Below are 6000 nucleotides of genomic sequence, written 5' to 3'. Positions count from 1 at the left end.
AGCTGTGACTCCAGACAGAATTCAAGAGGAGTTTTACAATCTTTTCTCTGGGTTTTAAAGAGACTTACTTTACCCTTCTGTGTTAGCCTGAATCCTTTTGATTCTCTCAGAAACAGGTAAAATAAGCACAGTTCTTATACATGAAGAGATCAAAGAAATGCAAAAACTTGGACTGTCATAGCAAGACTTACTGTAAGCATGAGCTTTGTCCAGAGAGAGCAAGGCCTAGTTGAGAGGAAGGTTAAGATCAATGTCTTGAGGGCACTTCAGAAAAATCTCTCAGGGGCTCTTAACCTTTTTTGTGACATAGATCTTTGGTAGTCTGGTAAAGCCTATGGGTCCCTTCTCAGAATATTGTTTTTAAATGCATAAAATTAAGTTTGTTGTAATAGACAGTCAACCAGTTAAGTTGGAATACAGCTATCAAAATAGTTCAGAAATCTGTGATATAATACCAAGTGAAGCAGAAACAGAAAGACAAATACCATATGATATCACTTACATGTGGAATCTAATGTAACATATATGTGGAATCTATGACACGAATGAACTTATCTACGAAACAGAAACAGACTCACAGACATAGAGAATAGAGTTGTGGTTGCTAAGGGGGAAGAGGGGTGGGGAGGGATGGATTGGGAGGTTGGGATTAGCAGATGCAAACTATTATATATAGAATGGATAAACAAGGTCCTACTGTATAGCACAGGGAACTATATTCAATATCCTCTGATAAACCATGATGGAAAAGAATATGAAAAAGAATGTATATATACATATAACTGAATCACTTTACAGCAGAAATTAACACAACATTGTAAATCAACTATACTTTAATAAAATAAATTTTAAAATTAAAAAAATCTGTGATCTAATAGTATAATGCATGTACTTTCTTATGAATGCATAAATTTACAAGATCTAATGGCCGGTCCAACAACTACCATTATCTTGAAGTAGTAGTAATGAGCATAAAGCAGTAACAGTAATGTGATATAACATTATCTGTTATTTCTATTGGTGACAAAAATCACGGGTAAGGTTAATATTACTGTAGTTTGCTGCTTATCTTTATTGAAGGAAGTGCTTTCAATTAGAGATGAATGAAAATAAAGCTGCAGTTTTTTCCCCAACGAAGTAACCAATTGAATTCTATCCATGGACCCCTTGGGAGTGTGTAGAATCCGGGTAGAAACACCTCCTAGCAGCAGAGTGGTGAATGGATTACAGAGCAAGGCTGAAGGCAGGTACTGGGGTGACCCTCAGTCCTCAGCCCAGGCAGGTATCAACATTCCCAAGGGATTTGAATTGACAAGGAGGAGCCACTGGAGCCTGAATTCCACCCTGAGGGCTAAGAACTTTGCTGAAGACACCTGCCCGGTGCCAGGTTCTGGGATACCGTACACTGCAGAGAGAATGTGTAAACCATCACCGCAAGGGATTGATGAGCACTTTTTACTAATTTCCCGCACCACATAGGATGATGTTAAGAGCCACCAGAGTTCGACAGACTTGGGTTACAATGCCTTTTCTGCAATTACAGAAGCTGTATAACCTTAGGCAAGCTTATCTTTCAGTGTCCTCATTTATAAAATGGAGTAATAAAAATTTTTATCGTGATCACAGGGTTATGGTTAATTAAAGTGCTATAATTCATTGTGTTGCCTGCAGATAAATACTGGATAAATGAAGGTTGTTAAATGTGAGTTGAATGAATCTGCCCGATGACCTTTCAAGAGGGGAATCTATTCTTTTTCTACTCCCTGTTTTTCCCTCTTTGCTTAAATCCAAGAGAGGAATTAAGACCTCCTTTGGGAAGGTAGACATTCAGTCTCTGGCTTCTAGATACTACCAAGTTTCCACGTGTTGTCAACATCTTTTTAATGTCGAATACTTTTCTTGAACACCTGCAGCCTGCTGGGGGCTGGAAGAGAATCCTCAACACTGTCTCGCGGTAGCTTTTGAAGTGAAAACCCTGGGGTAAGAATCCACAGTAATTGAAGTTCCTCAATCAGGAGCTGGGTTAATTAATGTTGACCAGACCACAACTGGAACATATGGGAACAGTAATAATCGTGGAATTCTATGCACTATTGTTAACTTCATTAAAAAGACATTAAATCCATTTTATAATTAAACTCCGAATCCCAGGAAATGTCTCTTTCCCAACTTTTTCTTTATCTGCGAGGTCACAATGCTGCCGAGCCCTTCTTTCAAAGATTCAAACAGGAGGTTAATTGTGCTAGAGTAAATTGACTAGTAAATCATACCTGGAACAAATATTCAACTGTTTTCATTCCGCAAGCAAATTTACGTTTGTCTGTTCAAATCAGAGGCAAAAACAATTCCTCGACGAGGATGGGATTCGAACCCACGCGTGCAGAGCACAATGGATTAGCAGTCCATCGCCTTAACCACTCGGCCACCTCGTCCCCGAGCCCTCCTGTTTCCTGCTAGCTATAGGGAGTAAAACTAGGGGGATGTGACGCAATGTGATAGAAGCCGCCATTTTGTACGGAAGCAAAGCTCCTATCCTTTTGATAGCAAGAAATCAAAAGAAGATGGCCGCTCCCATACTGTGGGGGATCTGCAATGGGAATGGACAAAGGAAAATTCGGTAGAAAATGAGATAACCTTGAAAGAAATAAAATCGGCATACAGGTTGCAAAGGAAGTTTGATTAAAGGAGTCTTAGGAAGGCTCTGGAGCCTAAGGGGCGGGGCCGACGCGTTGAGCGGTTTTGCGCATGCGCTCCAACAGGGCGGTTAGATTTGAATGCTTCACTGAGGCCGTCTGGGTGTTGTGAGGTGACGTCGAGGGGTGGCGGTGAGGTGCCTCTCTGAGAAGCGTGCGGACGCCAAACAAGTCCGAGGAGAATTTCTCAAGCAGTTGGGCCGCGGCGGGTAACTTTCGGCCTGGGCTTCGCGCGGAGGGATTTAGGTTTTGTCTGAGCGGTCTGAAGGCCCCGCGGTGGGAGGTGGGGGACATTCCTACAGCCAAACTGCCTCGGAACTCGCTGGGCTCAGGTACTGACGCTTCTCCGCGGGTGCGGGTCTCTTTTTTTCCTCACCTCGGCCTGCACATGTGCCGCCTCCCTCCTCCCTAGCAGTCTCCGTCCACACCTGGGCCCCACGGCGAGGGGGACCCGGCCCGCGGCGCCCCGCCCGCCATCTTCTGTCAGGGTTCCGGTACTCTTCCTCGCACCCCAGTTTCTTTTCCTTGGGGAACTCGCGTCCGTTCGCACTTCTTACTCAATCTTTTCTTAGCTATAAATGAAGTGACAGCAATAAGTGATTTTAAACTCTCGGCTTATGGTTTATTTACAATGTCTGATCGAGTGCTAGCAGCACTGAGCAGATTTTGGGTTTCCGGCGGATGTAATAACATAGACAAATAAAGCCAATATTAGTACACCACAAATAAGTTTTTAAAAAGTCTTCCTCTGTCCATTATTAGACCAGAGTTAAGGAGTCTTTTCTTGCTGTTTATCTCAATACTGGAGTTTAAGAAAAAGTTCTAAAAAAAATACATTGCCGATTGGAATTTTGAAGATAGGTTCATAGAGAGATGACAGAAAAGACCAAAGCAGAACTTACTCTAGGTATTAAGATTGAAGTTTTCGGTTGAATTGAATAAGTCGAATTCCTCAGATTTGTATTGGGTTCTTTGTTGTCTTGTGCCAGGGCTGGGAGCGGATGATTGAGTCCCTCATCTAGAGTTTACAGTCCAGAACGGGAAAGAATTAATATACACAGATAACTATAAAACAGGACAATGTAAAGGATTGTAGGACATTCTGAAGGAATATGGGAGCACAGAAAAGCTTATCTGATGCTTTTTGGCAATGGAGACTAAAGGAGGCTTCTTGGAGAAAGTGGTATTTGAGGTGGAACTTGAAGGGAAGAATGATTTATAGAGATGAGGAGTTAATGTAAGATTTTGCTAATTAAAGTTTGGGTTCAAAGCAGTATAATTCTTTTTGACTATGTGAATGGCTAGGAATGTTTACAAGATTGACAAATAGATGTAAACTGAGTAAAAATATTTGGAGTGGTAGTATTAATGATGTGTTTGATGCTAAGTAAGAGATGGTAGAAGACACTCTAGCTATTGTTAGTAGGACAGTGCTGTCCAATAAAACTTTCATTGTTAATGGTAATGTTTTATTTCTGCACTAACACGGTACTCATTAGTCCCATGTGATGAACACCTGCAATGTGTCTATTGTAACAAGAACTATATTGTAAATTTATTTCATTTTAATTAATTTAAATTTTAATTAATTTAAATGATATAGACTCTAGACCTGTTCTGTATTGGACAGCACAGATCTAGAATCTATATCATTGGACACTATGAAATATATTAATTCTAGATAGTGGTGAAGTAAATGAAAGAGTGGACAAATAGCTAGATAGTAGATTTTCAGGTTTTGCAGGCTCCATGGTCTACATGATCTCTGTCACATTTCTTCTTTCTATGCTTTTTTTTTTGTTCTCTGTAACTGATTTAAAATGTAAAAAACTACTGTTAAAGGCCCATGTGGCCCAGCAGCTGTAGTTTGTGGACCTCTGGATTATTTAGACTAGTACTTCCCAAATTTTCTTGGCTCATTATGCCCCTAGGACAAAAGAAATATCTAACAGTTCTATCAATATTTATTAAGTGCTTAGGTCCAAACAGTTTTAGAAGTTGTTAAGTGATTCTACCTGCTTAGTAGCCATTTGAAAAAAATAATATACATAAATTGAAGTAAAAGATAATATTTTAATTTTATTCATCAATACTTACAATTATTTACTAATTGGATATGTGTGCCTGTTGAATATTGCACACCTTTTAGATTTTGGAATCAGATTGGATACTGCCACCCTCATTTCCAGTACCACATTGATCAAAAGTACTTGCTTTATATCACAGGAACTGCCAAAAATCCAGCTTTGCAATAATATGTTATCAAAACTAATGTAATGTGAATGGGTACTATTTTGAGCTAGCAGTGATGTATAGATGTTGAGAATTGTTGTTTCTCTCAAAAGTTCAAAATATCCCAGAACACCTTTGTGAGTAAGCTGTAGCACCCCTACCTATGTGCCAAGTGCACAGTTCTGGAACCAATCAGTAATCAATTAATGTGACAGTGATCAAAAGTTCAACCATAATAGCATTTTACACGTGAAGCTTAATGTGAGAACCTGGAATCTCCTGTTTCTGTTGGAGGTGGAACTTACAGATATGTACTGAATAGAATATTTTTAAAAGAGGACATCAATAAGCTTTGAATCTTATTACTTAATCAAGTGTCAGCTGGTCTGCAGGCTAAACAAGAATGATGCACGATGACTGTTTGAAACAATGAAGATGTTTAGGTGATCCTGATTTGATAGTATTTACTTTTTTTTTTTTTTGCGGTACGCGGGCCTCTCACTGTTGTGGCCTCTCCCGTTGCGGAGCACAGGCTCCGGACGCGCAGGCTCAGCGGCCATGGCTTACGGGCCTAGCCGCTCCGCGGCATGTGGGATCTTCCCGGACCGGGGCACGAACCTGCATTCCCTGCATCGGCAGGCGGACTCTCAACCACTGCGCCACCAGGGAAGCCCGTATTTACTATTTTTAATCTGTGAATTTTTAATATATCACTGAATTTGAAAATATTTCCAAAAGAAGAAAAAAATGCAAGACATAGATCATGAAGCCCCCAAAATAATATTTTTAATTTAAAAATTTAAGCTATTACATACTGTCCTCTTTCCCAAAAGCACCCACCTTCACTACTTTAAGTTAGTTATTTTGTATCGAAAGAAAGCTCTCTTGGGACTTCCCTGGTGGCACAGTGGTTAAGAATCCACCTGCCAATGCAGTGGACAAGGGTTTGAGCCCTGGTCCGGGAAGATCACATATGCTGCGGAGCAACTAAGCCCGTGTGCCACAACTAATGAGCCTGCGCTCTAGAGCCCTCGAGCCACAACTACTGAGCCCGAGTACCACAACTACTAAAGCC

At 40.6% G+C, this 6000-nt stretch overlaps 2 non-coding genes across 2 annotated transcripts; both read right to left on the bottom strand.

Moving 5' to 3' along the window:
• Positions 1-120, bottom strand: LOC115845312 (small nucleolar RNA SNORA26). Its single transcript, XR_004036401.1, has one exon. It is a non-coding gene; the product is annotated as a small nucleolar RNA SNORA26 (small nucleolar RNA).
• Positions 121-2350: 2230 nt separating this feature from the next.
• On the bottom strand, positions 2351-2432 carry TRNAS-GCU (transfer RNA serine (anticodon GCU)). The gene has a single exon. It is a non-coding gene; the product is annotated as a tRNA-Ser (tRNA).
• Positions 2433-6000: the final 3568 nt, after the last annotated feature.

The sequence above is a fragment of the Globicephala melas genome, chromosome 2 (assembly GCF_963455315.2).
Source record: "Globicephala melas chromosome 2, mGloMel1.2, whole genome shotgun sequence".
Taxonomy (NCBI): Eukaryota; Metazoa; Chordata; class Mammalia; order Artiodactyla; family Delphinidae; genus Globicephala; species Globicephala melas.
The sequence above is the reverse complement of the archived record's forward strand: the minus strand, read 5'-3'. Positions and strand labels throughout refer to the sequence as shown.